The following is a 13,994-nucleotide window of genomic DNA, read 5'->3' on the forward strand; positions in this document are numbered from 1 at the left end:
TTCATCTCAACAACCTGAAATTCAGTATGGAGAACACAGTCCCCAACTTGGCAGGAAGGTTGCGAATAGTGCCATAAGGAACTGCTCTGGAAGAGTTTGCAAAAGTCAGAGTCACTTTAGAAGGCTCAACATCAGCAATGCCTAACTTGTCTACAATCGCCTTTGAGACAAGATTCACACAAGATCCAGAGTCACAAAGAGCTTCCTCAAATTCTACTCCAGCAATAGAACATGGAAAAGCAAATTTTCCAGGGTCATCAACCTTAGGCAACACCTTCAGGTGTCTAGGTGGAATCGGATAGGGAACCTTAGGAACATAGACTCGCACTGGTGGAATATCAGTAGATCCGTCAGGAGCGGGAGCAATCGCGGGAGCAGTCGCGGGAGCAGTCGCGGGAGCAGTCACTCTAGAGCTAGCAGACTGCTCTGTTCTCTGTTCTGCGCCCAGAACAGTCTCAGCGAACAGTTGTTCCGCTTGTTTTTCCTCAGATTTCTCACGTCTCTGCTCGGTTGCATTACAGTGCTCAACCCTAGGATTCATCACACTTTTTCCATGAATGATCTCTTGCTGTCTTTTAACAGTTTCAGCAGTTTGAGCAAGCTGAACATCAATCTTCTTTATGTGGTTGCTCACAGTATCATATTTTGAATTCAGCTCGGTGAACATGCTTCCATCCTGGTGTTGATGTCTGTGGTAACCTGATTCAGTGCCTTGACCTGAAGTTGCTGGCTCTGGAGCATCTGCTGCATCATAATGTTCAGATTTTTCAGATCATCTGGCGGACTGTTCCCTGCAGTCGGAGCACTCGCGGCTGGAACAACTTGCTGATTGCTCTGCGGGATGGTTCTGATACCCAGATCCTTGTGCCTGGTTGTTCTGCAGTAGCTGATCGACCTTAGCTGTTAGCTCATCAATTTTCTGGGTGTGTACACTGTTCCCTTTCTTGGAGCGGTTGCTCTCCTGATTCTCATTGGCTGAGCTAGCTGCCATGTTCTCAATCAGCTTGAGCGCTCCATCAGTGGTCTGAGTCATGAAGTCTCCATTGCTCGAAGAGTTTAGAGCACCTTGGTATTTCCAGTCCACCCCATCATAGAAAATGCCCAGGAGGTAATCATCATCAAATCCATGGTGAGGGCATTCTCTCTGGTAGTCATTGAAGCGCTCCCATGCGTCACAAAAAAGCTCATCATGGAGCTGTCTGAATGAAGTGATCTTGTTCCTCAATGCAGTTGTTCTCGCCTTAGAGTAGAAATGGTTGAGGAACGCTGATCGGACCTGTTCCCATGAAGTGAGAGAGCCGGTAGGGAGGGAGTTCAACCACCGTGCAGCTTTTCCATCAAGAGAGAATGGGAATAGCATGCACTTGATGTAGTCTGGTGGCACACCATTCGCACGAGTAAAACTGCAGACTTTTTCGAAATTCTCAATATGCTCCATTGGAATTTCTGCAGAGAGACCAGAGAACACTTTTCTCTGCACCAGATCAATCAGAGCAGGCTTGATCTCGAAGTCCTGCCTGGTGCAGAGTGGAGGAACAATGGCAGAGCGCGTAGTAGGAATGTTCCGCGGAAGGTTTCTCTCCCCGATTGGAACAGTCTGCGCTGCTTGTTCCTGCCGCGCGAGAGCAGCCTGTTGAGCAGATTGTTCTGCAGCTGCTTGCTGAGCTTGGATGGTCTGCTGCATCTGAAGCATCTGCTGTTGCATCAGTTGCATTGCTGCAGCGAGATCATCCTGATGGCCGTGATCACCCATGGTGGTGTCAGTAGGCCTTGGCTGATTTTCTAAACCTTGTGATCTCCTGCAACAAAGAGAAAAGAGCAAGTTAGAGGTCTTAGACTAAATAAATAACCGAAAAATAAAGGTAAAAAGATGGTCCCCGGCAACGGCGCCAAATTGATATTCGTGTTCACGTACACCAATTAACCTAATGTGCACACTACCACAATCGAATGGTATGTCGATGTAGCACTTTAGGATCGAATCCACAGAGACCAACTATTACACTTTATTTCTATGGGATCAATATCTAGCTAAAACAATAATGTGGTTTTGATTTGATGGTAACGTGCAAAGCAAGTAAAATAATATAAATGAGAATTCAATTTAAAGAGAAGCCAGCCTAGGGTTACTTCATCGGGTGTTAATACTTGTGAGCTAAACAATTATTCAAGTGCTAATAAGAACAGTCTAGAACTCGGATCACTCAAGTAGAGCAGTCCACTGTCGTGGTACTGCTCCCTATGCTGATCGATCTCACCGTCTAACTGTCGTTGAGGTGAGAAGCGATCGCAAGCAATAGAGATCAGGTCCGATAGGTTCACAAAACACCCTAATATCTACTTTCGCTGATTAGGGATGCAATGCTCATTCAAAACAGATCTAGCAACCTATTACACGGTTAATGAACATGTTAAACCTATGATCTAACATTAAGTGGCCAGTTTAATGCAAGCAATAAGAACATTTATGAATGAAGACAATCAATGGATTCACTTATCTATGTTTAGCTCACGAAATCAACACCCTAGAACCCTAGACAAGCTAGCCGACTACTCAGCCATGACACAAGAGATCAAAGACATGGATACTGAATAATACTTCATAAAAATAACAAAAACAAAGAGAGGGTTCAGGATAATTTTCTCTATGGAGAGAGAGATGAAGCCTTCTCCCTTTACAATAAGCAAATCCAATAATCTAAAAGTCTCCAATGGTTTCTTGTGTCTCAGAAAGCGTAGAATGATGTAGAAAAATAGAAAAAGAAGTTATATCAAAAGCCACAGGCGGCCAGAGAGAAAAAGAGGATAATTAGGGCAAATCCAGAGATGTTGTATTTTCCTTATTCGTCGGGAACAACCGCGGGATCACTCCGTCTGCTTGTTCCGCTTGATCGGGAACAGTCATCAGACTGTTCTGCGTGAAAATCACCAAACTGCACTGTTTTCTGCTTCTTTTGTTCCAGCAGGTGCAACTCCAGACCTGTAATGACTCGAAAAGGACTAGAAAGACTCGATAAAGACTTGAAAACCAATTAGAAACATATATACAATGATGTATAAAACACCATATATCAAAGCTTCGCGGCCAGCCTCGCCCCTACGACTTTGCCGTTAGCCGTGGAGTGACCTTCGGTCTGATGGAACTCGCAGTATACGTTTTTGTCGTAACTCTAGTTACGGTTCCACGTATTTCCCGAAGTCCTGCCCCGCTCCGGATTGATCGCGTAATTGTGCGCGCCCTGGAGTTCTTCCCCCTCGTGATGGACGTACTTGTCGTTACGAGAAGTTTTCTTCTTTGATTTTGGATCCACGTCTTTCGCAGAGTTCCTTGTCAGCTTATGTTTTTGCGATAAGACCTTCGTCTCTTCTTCGATCATTATGTAATCCGAGGCTTTGTTAAGGGCATCCTGGATTGTGCGAGGTTTCTCAAGCGTTATCTACTTTCTGAACTTCGACTTGTACCAGAGCGCCTTCCTAAGAGCGTCGATGGCGACTTTGTCGCTGATTCCGCTGACCTTTGCCATGATCAGTTTGAAGCGGCTTATAAACTCTCGGAGGGTTTCGCCCTCTTCCTGAGTTAAGCTCCAGAGATCGACATCGGAAGTTTCTCTATCGATGAACATAGAGTACTTGAGGAGGAATTCCGACGCGAGTTGGCGAAAGCTCCCGATGGAGTTTCGCTTCAAACGGGAGAACCATTCGAGCGCCGCTCCTTCGAGATTTTCGACGAACAAGCGACAGTAGCCTGCGTCTTTTTCGCTTTCCCTAAGCCTGGCTCTTCCCATGGTGATGTGGAACGCCTGGAGATGCGCTTTGGGGTCGGTAGTTCCGTTATACATCGGTATCTTGAGTTTTCCCGGATTAGACACCTTAGTTTCGGAGATCCGCGTAGTGAAGGGTGTTTTTCGAGCCACCTCGAGTAACCTGTCGATTTCTAGGGCGGCACTCGTGGCGTGGTGGATTTGCGATTTCACGGCCCTTACTTCTGCGGCGGTATTGGTGATGTAATCACGGAGATCGGGTTTCTCGGGATCCTTTCCAGCAGTTTTCCGAGCTTGTCGGCGTTCGTGGCGAGTAATCTCGGTCTGCCTTTCGGCCAGTTCCTCCTGTTTGATCCAGTAGAGGTTTTCTTCTTCTTCCGTCATGGGTTTGTCGAACGGAGAATTTTCCCGAGCTGAATGGCTACGGGTTCTTCTTGGAGGGACATCGGCGTCCTCCTCGGAGTCATCGCTGGGCTCCAAGTCGATACGCTCGATTTCGTCCTCCTGTGTATCCTTTTCGGATGTCTGAGGTTTTTCCGAGTTACCCTTGGCGACGGGGGATGTTTCGCTAGGGTTTTGTCCAGAAGGACGTTCCTGCGAAGCTCCAGGCCTATCGTGTGGGGTCGCGAACTCGAGCCTCCTTCCGCGGAGTTTGGTGGCTCCGCGAGGGAGAACCGCGCGGGACCTTGCCGTTAAGGTTTGAACCTGTTTGGTCAGGGTTCCCACGAGTTTATCCTGCTCTTCCGACCTCTTTTCGTAGGCGGAAAGCAACTTTTTGAACTCGTCGAGCGACGCGGCGTTAGCAGGTGCGTCAGCCGAGAAAACATCCGCTGCGGGAGTGTTCAAGGCGTCCTTGGGTGCTCCGTTTAGAGGAGTCTGCAAGTTCGCTGAATCGTCGTTAGTCATGTCTGGTTGAGCGTGAGCTGGTCGTGAGTAAGATTGATCCGTACCCCCCCCTCCTTCTAGCGCCAAACTGTGGGAACCGAAATTCGCACCGTCAATATTTCGTATATTTTAGGAAAGTAGGAAAACCCTAATTTCCCAGAAGGTCCCGGATTTCTGAGAAACCAAACGTCAGGCAATCAGAACACGATAACAACGGAAAAATAAAATATAAAACGTAAAAAGAGAGCAAGAAGGGTTTTATTCCGAATCTGCGTGTAAGCGTTACAACAACAGGACAACGTGCTTCGGCTCCGAGAGCTGTTGGCGAGATCCTAGTTCTAATACCCGAAGGTGGCTAAACCTAATTGAGTCGCAGCTCGAAAACAAAAACGGAAAGTTGCCTAAAATGCTCTAAGTGCTAGTTTGCTCTGGAAAAAGTGATGCCTCTATGCCTCTCGCCTTGAACTCCTTATATACTCCCTCCAAGGTCGGTTTACGCTTCCCCTTTTGCCCTTAAGCCGTCATAGTCGAAAAAATGGGAATATTCCATTTTTTCCGATCTTCATGATTATCTGCGGAAAGTTTCCATTTTTTCCGCGGAAACTGATGCTTATCCTCCAAGCATAAACCGTCATAAGGTTTATGGGTTTTTAAGAAATTGTAAGTGGGCCTCGAATCAAGTTTAGGACCTCTTTGTGCCGTATTTTTGATTTGAGACGTTTTTACGATTTTTCCGATAAGGTTAAGTTTTCCGCGGTTTTATTGTAAACCAAACGGACGATTCCACTTGATCGAGAGATCAAGAAACGGATAGTCGTGAGTTTCGGAGAACGTCTATACGGATAGTCGAGAATGCATAGTTTTACGTCGTATCGTCATTTCGGGAGACTTTGGACGTTTCGGAAGATGATCGATGCACGGACACTCGCTCGCTATAGCGACCGAGCTTCAACCTGAGCTCGGTTGCTATAGCGACCGAGCTTTGTTCGGAGCTCGGTCGCTATAGCTCGGTCGTTATAGCTCGGTCGCTATAATCGAAGCTCGGTCGCTATAGAAACCGAGTGTGGTCTCGTGATCCGTTCGCTATAGCAACCGAGCTCTTATCTGTGACCCGATCGCCATCGCGATCGGGTTTATATCGTGGATTATGGTCCATTGCCCAAGTGTTCGAACCTTCCGTAAGGCTATGATCTTCTCAGGATGCTTGTTTGCGGAGGTTTGGTCCTTTGATATCAAAGTTCCGTTTGTTTTTTAAGAAATAGTTATTTTCTAAAATCGTCGATTCCTCAAAGTCGTAGATTAAGAAGTCGTTGATTTCTTAAGTCGTTGATTAAGAAATCGTTGTTTTAAAGAGTCGTTGTCTTAAAACAAGATTTTTCCGCAAACTTTTCGTATAGGTTTTCCTTTTCCGAAAAACCGTAAAAAAGTTCTTAAATTAATAATTTTTAAACGGAAATTTTGGAAGCCAACTTTACCTTGTCCGATTTTGACCCCAACAGTAAAAAGGATATAATATATCAACACTGTATGTATGGATGATGGGTGGCCCAACGACTTGTCTCCCAAACAAACCTTAAGTGTCAACAAAGAAATCTGAAGTTGTTCACAGGTTAGCATCAAACTTTTTAAACACTTGTATAATTGTTTGTACTGATAAAAAATGTTAGTTTAAAGGATTTAAAAAAAATATTCAAGTGAGAAAATATTATGATTGAGTTTAAGACAAAACTAAATATATTTTTTTTGTAAAAAGGTGGTTTCACCTCTTTACCGGGAACCCAAAGCAATATATATATTTATTTATTTATTTATTTATGAAACTAAATATGATAATGAAAATTAAAAGCCTACAAATATAAAATATGAGAACCAGTAAAAGCTTCTAAATAACAAATATGAAAACCAACCATATATGATTCTTGTCTTCAATATGCTTTGCTTGGAATTATATTAACAGAGTTAAAGAGAGCACTGACTTAATTCAAGTGTGCAAGAAAATGCTTTTTCGTTGAAACGAAACATAAGAGAGCTAACCAAATAATGTTAGTATCTCGAAAATAAAAGTTTCTACAAAATAAATGTGAAACATTGAAGGTAAAAGTTCTTAAAACCGATTCGGCTGAAAGAAAAACTATATAACCATTTTTCGTAGTAGGGAAGTACTAAAAAAAGTACTAAATTTGCTATTGTTTAATATTTGCTTTTCAGTGAAGGTACGGGCAAAAATAACCTGATTGTTTGAAAAAATGGATGTATACTACTGTGGCAAGCACTATTTCTAAAAAAAAAACTAAGTCTCGACTGCCATCAAATGATCATATCTTTATGGGAGCATGTATGGCTACCTCCGCAAGGTTAGTGGCAAATTTACTATTTAGTTATATATATATATATATATATATATATATATATATATATATATATATATATATATATTTATTTATTTATTTATGAAGTCTTAATATAACATAGTATTGTCTTACAAAAAAATAACTCTGAAAACAAATGTTTTTGAACCGAAAATAAATCTTGCATAAAGTATGTTGCCACATTAATATAAAAAACATAAAACCAGAAACTTTATAGGAATAACTGAAATGATACTTCGACCTTTCTTCTCAGTCTTCAAAGTTATTGGAATTCTGAAAATAATTTTTTTTATTTATAAGGTCCATCTATTATCATAGATGATCAAGAGCAGGAAACAAAGTAGGTGTATTTGCTAAACGCTTTATTGTGTGTTGACAATATATGAAAAATAATCTTACGAAGTTGTTTTTTTTTTTTGCGTCTGCAAGGTTTGTTTAAATAGTAGTCGTATGAAATCCTAGACTTAATAGGAATTCTCATCCATAATTAGTAATAAGATTTAGGTAGTGAATGAAAGATATGAGGAGAATATTGAGTTCCCACAATTAAGCCTAAAAGTTTGGCAACATAGAATATTAAACTTTTGACTATGCACACACGGAGCTTACCAAATATGAATAAAAAAAAGAAATCAAGTTTTAATTTAACTTGCATACAAAGTTTAACATTTTTAAAGTTTTTCTATATTTGATATAATTTCATATTATTGAATATACGATCACACTAACTATTGAAAGAATCAATAATTTCTAGATAGTTGGACCCATAAATTGCTTCCATATTTGGATTTTTTGTAATATCTCTTAGTTAAAACTTGAAAATAGAAGCTAATTATAATATTAAAAATCTGTCTTCATCTTCTTTTGAATTTCTATGGCCTTCAACCCCTGGAACACGATTGAAATGATCCAAATGGAGAAAAAGACAACGAATTACCCTATAGACACACAAAATATATACAAATGTATTATTAAAAATATCATCAAATATATTTAAAATGAACATTCGTGTTTATGGTTCGATTGTCTCCAATCTAAGCAATGGAATGCTCTGTCTGTTAAGCTAAATCTTTGACATTTGATGATCTTCTTAATGATCATGATATATTAGAACACTATATGAATATTTATCCATGATGTTCATTCGATTGTTCTTAAGATAACCATATTTGGCCGCAAGTTAAATCACTGGATGTTCTTTTTTAGAATGTGAATAAATTATAAAACATAATGAGAAAGCAGAGATGAGTTAGATATAGTTTTTCTACTCAGTGAAATGTGTTTTCTATTTTATTACAGACGTTTCAATGGAAGAAACCATTAGGTTACATGCATGGAAGAAGTGGTGTGAGTATATGTACACGCATTCTTTTAAAAGCTGTCATGTGTGTGTTTAATGTTATTTATCGTTCTATATTATATAATCATCAATGGTATATTATGTAATTCTTCTAGTAAATATTGGTACGTTAAAAAAGTAGGTTGAGAATGCATATGGTGATGACACCTCAGCAAAATGGCAAAATTGTGAATATAATACTAAACTGTTATAAATATTGTAGTGATGTCCATATGGAAAGTTCTAGATATACTTGTTCCCCACTCCAAGTTAGGCTTTCTCTCCAATCTATTGTATTCATATATAAAGGATCCATTACTCAATAGGAATAAGACACACCAATTCCTCTCTTCTCTTGTCTTCTCTTTCTTTACTTTATAACATGTTATCATCACGAAGCTCTAGCGATCTTGAGTTAATAGGTATAGATTCTAATTCTATTTTTTTTTAAGTTTCATCCTTCTTCAAATCATGCTTATTATCAATTCACGGTTTGTAAGAATGGATTCATACACGGTATGAGCTTAGGAGCTTTAGTCGACAATATTGATCTACCCTTGTTTCAAGGAAAAAAAAATCGTTTGATTTAAAAGAGATCTTGTCGATGATAATAAGCTAATGCTCAACTTTATTAAGATCTATACTTGTATGTGTTCTTATTTTTATTTTATTTTTAATATGTGATGCTTATATTGTTTTTATAACATCACGTTAAAATACATCTATGAGAGTTCTCTTATTTATATTATATATAAGAAGTCGTCGTTTCTAATTCTTCTACGTATATATAGTAATAGTATTCGTCTTATTAGAAATTCTGAAACAAGACAATTCGTATATTGATTTATTGGTCTGATTAGATTGGGTCTAATTAAATTTACATAGAAAACTGATTTGAATTCTCGATTCATGTACTATAATCATGGGTCACAATTTTCTATGCGTTGTTCTAGTGAACTAGATTTATGCTTACAATACACGTCAAATGTGGAGTTAAATGGTTTATATAAATTCGTGTATAACTTGTCATATGTATTTCATGTTATAGTTTATTACTATTACATATATGAAGTCTTATGTATAAGACTTGACTTTAAAACATCTATGTATTTTGGAAAATAATCCAAAAGAAAAGCACGATCATCTAATGTGATTATCTAAAGCTCATTATGTATTTTGCATCTAAAATTATCAGATCTGAATGTCTCTTAATGAGTACTCTATTAAGAGTTAAAAGGTTATTTTCCTGAAGAAAATATCAATGATGCAAATATACTAAAGAATACATATTTTCAAACAACCAATGTTGTCCAGCAGACACATGATTGAGAAAAGAGACTAAAGGAGTTCATACTTGTATCTTGTCTCTTTGAGACTCAGAAAAACAATGAGCTATGATATAAGGTCAAGATCCATAGAGTTTCTTTTTAGAACTCATAAAGATGGTAATAAAAAAGAGATATGATTCAATCATCTAAAGATGAAATAAAATTATTGTGAGTACAATAAAAGGCAATGAAAAGTTCAGGAAAGAATATATGAATGCTCCAGAAGAGTACATAAATATTGATGCACATAATAATGTGATTTAAAGCCTTTAATGGTTATATTATTTTTCTTTTTTGTCTCAAAAGTTTGAAGAATCTAACAAAAAAATACATGACCCATGTAGAATATGTTGTTGATTCTAATATGAGATTCAATCGAGATTGATAAACTTGTAATATTATCATCTCGAGGGGAAAAGTTAAAGAATCTCACATTTTATGATAAGTGAAACATCCAGAAGATTATGTTTGCACTAAACTAAGATTGATGAATAATTCTCAAAGTAAACCTGTGGGATTTTGAGACACATATGTTGAGACAATAAGCAAAAGAAATGCTATATATATTTCAAATCAGAAATATTTCTCAAGGCAGTATAAGTATCTTAGAGAAAGTATATACAACCTCTTATAGATTGTACTACACAAATATTAGTGTAATGGAGATACATATAGAGTAAACTAGAAGTTTACAAAATACTTGGCATGAACCAGTTAGACCATTTTGGTTCAGTGATGATGCGAAAAGATACATAAAGATTTATATGAATATTCATTGAAGAACCAGAAGATTCTTGTGAAGGATTTCACAAATGTTTCTTACTCATAAGATAGAATGAAAATACGGTTTTCACCAGCCAAATGAAGTTATTGGCATGAATAAAAGAGATGTTGGTGGACTGATCACCCACTATGCATCTTTATTGGTGAATTCACGTCTTAAGTCTTTGGCGACTATAGCAAATTCACTGGGATAAGTGTTAAATATTTTGAGCAACACTAATTCGCATCAAGCCAAAAAGTAATCATTAATTCTCCCCATCATTGGTATTGGGTCAGAAACCAACCATTTTCATCTAAGAATGTTGGATGTGCAAAATATCCACCACAGAGCTTTAATTAAGATGAGTTTTCAAATCAGGTTGGTAATATATATTGGATATGAATCTCCATTGATACTTAAGCATCTAGAGCCATCCCCGAAAGATATAAATAAGGCTCGATATAGATGTTAAAAACTAAATTAGTATTTCCAACATAAGTGGGAGAAAATAAAAAGCTGGAAAAGAAAACAAGTTGAAATGAATTATCATTGATCCTCAGACTAAAGAGAAAGTGAACCAGAAGTCCATAGATATTGAATACTCTAATGGAAATAGTTTATTATGATATTCTCAATTTCAAAGGAAATTTGTTTGATTGAAATACATATCCTGGAGATATTTCTTTCAGGGGAAGAAATATAAAAATTCTATAGCTTAGTAAAGAAAGAGAACTAGAGAAGACAAGAGAAGGGAGGAATTGGTGTGTCTTTAAAGGTTTCTTATAGCATTTATAGCTGGTATATGTGACTTCGTCACACTACATTAGGGTCATTAGTTGCTTCTGGCAACTGATTTACTAAGCTATAGAATTATCTTTTGGACTTCTGATTCAGTTTCTCTTTTATTCCCCTGAAAGACATATCTCCAGGAGAAGACAAGATATTTCTTTAAAGGTTATTCTTTAAAAATGCTTGTCTATTAATAATAAGGGGATAAGAAAACATCTCCATAAACATACCATAACAATAGTGATTATCAAATGGAGAGATTACAGGAAATGTGGGTATTAATAGCGGCCGTTAAACGCTATTAGTTTCTTACCATAGCGTTTCCTTAAACGCTTTCACAGCGCCCGTTATAATAGGTTCGACACTTTCTATAGCGGATCTATCGTGTGCTATAGTTAAATAAACAACAATAGCATTAAGTTTTATGCAATTGTTAATATTTATAATAATGAATTGATTTTATTTTTTTAATATAATATTTAATTCGAATTTTGTAATTAAAGCAATTAATAATATTATAAAAACTATAAAAATATTTAAAAGATTAAAAACAATAATTAAATATTTAATTGAATTTATTATTTAAACTGTGTTTACAAATAAAATCAGTTTATACATTAACCAAAAAAAAACCAAAACCTAAATAAACCAGAAAAAATTAAACCAAACCTAATAAACCAAAACCTAAAGTTCTAAACTGCTGTCTCCCTCTGATCGCAGTTCTGTCGTCTCCTTCTTTCTGTCACTTTCTTATGTTCTTCTTCTTCTTGTTTGGCTTCACCTACACCACCACCTCTAACTTTCTCTGCCATCTCGGACTTACGTCTATGTTCTCTTACATCATCTGAGATGTCCACACTTGCTGGTGTTGCTTTCCTAGAAACTGTAAGAATATCGATGTGTGCTGTAGTAGATAAACCATTGAATTATGACCAACCTACAAGCAATAGAACTTGGATATTAATAACTCAAAACTCGGAAGATTGAAAGTAAATCATCCATTCTACAAGCAAGACAGTAATCAACAACAACTCAGTAGGAGCTCAGGCAAATAAAAATGATGGTAAGAGACAAATTCAGTGGTTACCCTACCATGACTTGTATTTGGCTGAAAGACGAAGCATGGAACAAAAATTAAAACTCTAAGCAAGATACAGAAAGAGATTACAGCAAATACAATGTTAAGAGAAGGGAATATTCTTTACCTGTTTCATCTCGGCATCCACCATTTCGACATCAGAGCTCTGTTTTCATAAAAGGGAGTAACTTTCCAACAAGTAAAAGCAACAATATGCAATAGGCAGTAAGCAGTGCTCGAACCTTTTTATTTGGGGTTTCGTCCTCGTCTTCATTCTCTGATTCACCAGAACGGGATTCATCTCTACTACTATCCTTTTTAGCACTCTTGGTATCTTCTTTAGCCTTTGGTGCAGGATTTTCATCTTCACTTTCCTGCAATCAACCAATCAACCATGTGGTAAATGAATCAAATGTTTCCTTGTCATCAAAAGATGTTTAATGATCTCGTTAAAGAGCAGAAACTAACCTCATCAGAATCTAAACAGCTTGCAACCTTGGCAGCAACAGGAGCCTCCTTCTTGGCAACAGGTTTGTCATCCTCAGATTCATCTTCTGAATCATCTTCATCCTCAGAGGATGAAGAATCTTTCACAGCTTGCTTAGCTGCTGCAGGTTTCTTTGTAACAGCAACTTCTTCCTGAAAGAGAAAGGTAACAACAGTTTAACGTGTTAAGCAACAAGCCAAGAAGAGCAGGCAAAAGCTTCCACCACCGATCGATTGCGTTGTTGGTTTGGTTGGAACCTCTGGAAGGCCAACTCCGATTCTGGCGGCTGCGATGGAAATCACTTTTGGCTGGTGCGGCGGAGAGATTTCAGATCAACTCGAGGCCGACGAGGAAGAGGTTTGCTAGGGGTGGCGTCGAGTACGCAATCGCCTCTCTCTCGAACACGCGAAAATAATTGGAAAAGAAGAAACAAATCTCAAGCGTTGGTTCAGTATGATCTAACGGTGCAGATGGTGATCCGCGTCAAACCAATGAAAAATAAGGAGGGTGAAGATAGATAGGAAATTGATTTTGGACCTTTGATTTTAAAAATCAATCAATGGCTCAGAAAAAAACAGTACAAATTATCTTCTTTTTTATTTATAATTATTGTAAAACTATTTAAACTTTAAATAATTCGATATCGTAATTTGAAAATTTTAATCTGTATTTTGTATTTAAATTTTCAAATTGTATGATTTATTTAAAATTAAGATTTAATATTTTATGTGATATAATTCAATATGAAGTATGTGGTTTGGAGTTTAGGGATTGAAGTTACTTTTGACCAAAAAAAGGATTGAAAATTATATTATGAATATACTGATTTTATTTAGATTTTGTAGTTTGTATAATTTCGTAATTTAGTATAAAATAAGGTTATACATTTAAAATGTTATGATTTATTACTTTTTCTATAGAGTTTGGTGTTAAGAGTATGTTGTTTAGGTAGGGTATTAGATTTATAGTTTTGTATTTGAAAGTTATAAACCCAATATAGTTAATTTATATTTTTGATTTTTTTATTTATAATTAAAATTTTAAGATTATAATTTTAAAATGAAAGGTTAGTGTTTATGATATAGGGTTTGGTGTTAAGAGTATGTTGCTTAGGGTATTAGATTTATAGTTTTGTATCTGAAAATTATAAACCCTATATGGTTAGATTTTTTTAAAAAATTTATAGTTTAAGTTT

The 13,994-nt window shown here is 37.1% G+C and overlaps 1 long non-coding RNA gene and 1 other non-coding gene across 3 annotated transcripts; one reads left to right on the forward strand and one right to left on the reverse strand.

Moving 5' to 3' along the window:
* Positions 1–1,121: 1,121 nt before the first annotated feature.
* Positions 1,122–1,228, forward strand: LOC130508818 (small nucleolar RNA R71). Its single transcript, XR_008943000.1, has one exon. It is a non-coding gene; the product is annotated as a small nucleolar RNA R71 (small nucleolar RNA).
* A 10,568-nt stretch (positions 1,229–11,796) lies between these two features.
* Positions 11,797–13,296, reverse strand: LOC108820223 (uncharacterized). Of its 2 annotated transcripts, XR_001944292.2 has the most exons (4): positions 12,781–13,266; positions 12,555–12,686; positions 12,440–12,478; positions 11,797–12,171 (listed from the first exon to the last, which is right to left on the reverse strand). It is a non-coding gene; the product is annotated as an uncharacterized LOC108820223 (long non-coding RNA). The 2 variants fall into 2 exon arrangements; XR_008941509.1 differs by having other exon boundaries at positions 12,440–12,686; positions 12,781–13,296.
* Between the last annotated feature and the right edge of the window lie 698 nt (positions 13,297–13,994).

The sequence above is a fragment of the Raphanus sativus genome, chromosome 2 (genome assembly GCF_000801105.2).
Source record: "Raphanus sativus cultivar WK10039 chromosome 2, ASM80110v3, whole genome shotgun sequence".
Lineage (NCBI taxonomy): Eukaryota > Viridiplantae > Streptophyta > Magnoliopsida > Brassicales > Brassicaceae > Raphanus > Raphanus sativus.